The sequence below is a fragment of the Lemur catta genome, chromosome 1, assembly GCF_020740605.2.
Source record: "Lemur catta isolate mLemCat1 chromosome 1, mLemCat1.pri, whole genome shotgun sequence".
Lineage (NCBI taxonomy): Eukaryota > Metazoa > Chordata > Mammalia > Primates > Lemuridae > Lemur > Lemur catta.
This window is the reverse complement of record NC_059128.1, coordinates 28,668,362-28,671,692: the sequence shown is the minus strand read 5'-3', so window position 1 is coordinate 28,671,692 and position 3,331 is coordinate 28,668,362.

The window sequence follows — 3,331 nt, the reverse complement described above, 5'->3', positions numbered from 1 at the left end:
CATGTATAATCTCATTTCTTTCATGACATTACTCTGTGAGATACTAGTCCCATGTGATGGACAAGAAAATGGAAAACCAGAAAAATTAACTATGCCAAGGTTGCATGGCCCTAAGTGGCATAGCTAGGATTTGAACCAGCTCTGTCTGGCTCCAGACCTCCAGCTACTAACTATTCTATGCTTACTTGCCTCTCTGTATTATACTGGGCACTTAACAACCGTTCGAGAGCAGGACAATACGCATTAACTTGAAAAGTGCTCACCATGTCAGTGGTGCTGCATGGGCCTCCTCTTGTATTTACTCAAGGCCAAAAAAGAACCAGAGACTAGAATCCCTCGTGGTCAGAGCAGTGACCAGCCAGGAAAAGATAACTGAGACCCAATTTCTGTGCATGGTTCATTCTACTTGCTGATGGAGCCCGCACATATCCTAACAACTCACCTAACATTCCTCACCCCATCTCTGGCATTCGGGAAGGATCACAATTATAGGTAGAGACTGAAAGGAAACACAGAGTTAATTATGGGTTATTTGTTTAAGCAGAGGCTCCACCACCACAGATCCAATCACTGTCGAGGGGCCCAGAAGCCAGCAGCACAGTTTATATTCACACAGTTCCCCAAAGGCTTGCAACAGGTGCTGCAGGAAAAGTGCTAGAGATATTCAGGGGTCCACAGTTGCTCACCCTCTGGAGAAGAAGAAAAGGAAAAAGCTGTTTTGGCTGCCACGTTCTTCTTCACTGCTACCATATCCCTCTGCCCTCTGCCTCCAAAATGGCCTCACTTGACCCTAACCCAAAGCTCCGCTGAGGTCCGTCATAGGCATATGTGCAAAACTCTCCCATTTCCAAGCCTCTAGCTCAGAAGGTTTGTGAGTTGACAATTTTCATCTGAAGATGAAGATGAGGTCAGAGGTGGCCTGCAGAACCAGTTCAAACTGACAGGATCTTTCTTTGGTCTTCATGAATCAGGAAGGACTCAGAGTACTTATTCCCAAGATGGAGGCAGGAGAGCGGTCTTGCCTAAATGAGTGTGTTGGGGCAGGCTGGACAGCTGGGGACAAAACTGTTGCCATCCCAAGAAAAAGGCTGAAAAACAAAGCTAGGTGAGGACAACCTCTAGGAATCTCATAGAACAAGCGTACAGGCCATCTGCTTGTCTGGTGACTTAGACACACATGCTTATTAAAACTCCATTCACTATGATCTGAAGTTAAATGATCCCAAAGAAAAAAGCTACCTGGGGTATTGGTTGCTGTGTGGGGTGGCAGAGCGGAATTTTCTGTGCATTTGTCCAACAGACTTCAGAGAGCTCTTAAGGAAAATGAGGTCCATTCACCTTACCAAGTCTTTGGCTTCCTTCTCCCCACCCCTCCTCAAAACAAGGACTGTGATTTACTTACACATTTTGTGGATGTCACTGCTGAACTCTATATAGACGAGTACTAACATGGATCTATCCAACCTGCATTGTCATCTCCTGCCTGGACTTTTGTGATAGACTCTTTGGGGAAAAACTTAACTTTTTGTTTATGAAAGCATCACATGTGTGTTGTAGAAATTTCAGATAAAAAGAAGAAAAAAAAAAAGGACAAAATTCAATCCAATTCCATCCATAGTCCTACCATCCAAGGCAAACATGTTTTTCCTTTTGAATACACTTTTTAGTTCTTTTTGGCATAAATGTACACATGCACATGCACAGTTGTGGGTTTTTTTTAAAACAAAAACTGGATCATTGCTGTATATAGTCTTTAATAACTTACTTTTCAAAATGTGTATTTATATTTTAGAATATGTAATACATACACAGATGAAAAATTCAAAAAGTACAAAATGTTCTCTAGTCAGAAGTAAATCTCCTTCCCACCTGTCTGCTAGCATCTAGTTTCCTTCTAATTTCTCACATGTCCTTCTGGAGATGCTTACACATTTTCAAATGTATGTAGATATATTCTTTTATCACACACAAATGGTAGCATATTGGACACTTTTTTTGCTCTTTCTGTTTCTTCACTTAATATAGCATGAACATTTTCTACACATCTCTCAAACTTTTCCAGCAGCATCTTCATTATATGGGTGGACCCTCATTTTGTAGTCATTCCCCAAATAATGATTATTTCATTTGTTCACAATCTTTACTGTAAATAACGTTGCAAAAGACATTCTTGTAGCTAAATTTTGCACACATCTATGACTATTTCCTTAGGGTAAAATCCAAGAAGGAATTGCTTGGCTATTTTTAAGAATTTTGATACATGTTGCCAACCTCCCTCCAGAAAATTTGTATCAAAACACTCTCCTTATTTGGATCCTTGAGGGTGCCATGTTCCCTGCACCCTGCGTAACACTGGGTATTATCACTTATCAGATCTTTACCAATTTGATAGTCAAAATAATAGTATGTTAATGTTACTTTAACTTGTTATTTTAACTGTCCTGGATTATTAATGAATAACATTTTCATACGCTTATTGACCATTTGAACTTTCTTCCTTGTGAATTTTCTATTTATTTGATATTGGTATGTTTATCTTTATTATCAATTTGTAATTTTGTTAAGAATATTATTTTTGTCAAGAAATGCTGCAAATATGCTTTCCAAGTGCTTTGCTTTCAAATTTTGTTTATGGTGCTTTTTGACATACATAAATTCTTAATTCTGCAATTCATTTGCTCCTCTGTTGCCAGCTTCTTAGTTCATCCTCTCATTTCTGTCATAATGCCCCTTCTAAAACACAATCTGATCATGTCATTCCAGCCACTTTTAGGATAAAGACCAGATTCCTTAACATAACACGCAAGGTCTTTCGTGTATCTTCTCCAGCGGTTTTTTCCAGGCTCACCTACTGGCCCTTTGCCCAAGGTATCCTACATTCCACTGCTGCACAGCTTCTTGTGACGCCCTGAACCATTGTGCTGGGTCTCTCTGGGCCTTTCTATGCTATTCCCTCTGCCTCATTGGCCATTCCTCACCCCTTCAACCCTCTCTCTCTGGACCTTGCCAACTCCTATAGGCCTTGACCTGGGATCACTGCTAGAGAGCCTTCCCTGGTCTGGATTCTTAAAGCAACACAAGCCTACCTCTGCCTAGCATTTGCTACAACAAATTGGAATTTCCGGTTTACTTTTATCTATCCCACTCTGGATGTTCCTCAAGGCAGGCACTGTAGTTTATTCACCTTTGTAGCCAGAATGTCTAACACAATGCCTGGCTCATTGTAGGTACTCAGAAAATGTTGAGCATTGAGTCTAGAATGAATGATTTAATGGACTCAGTGGCAAATGTTACTCGAGGTAAATGCAGGGCCGGACTAGATCTGTGCTTC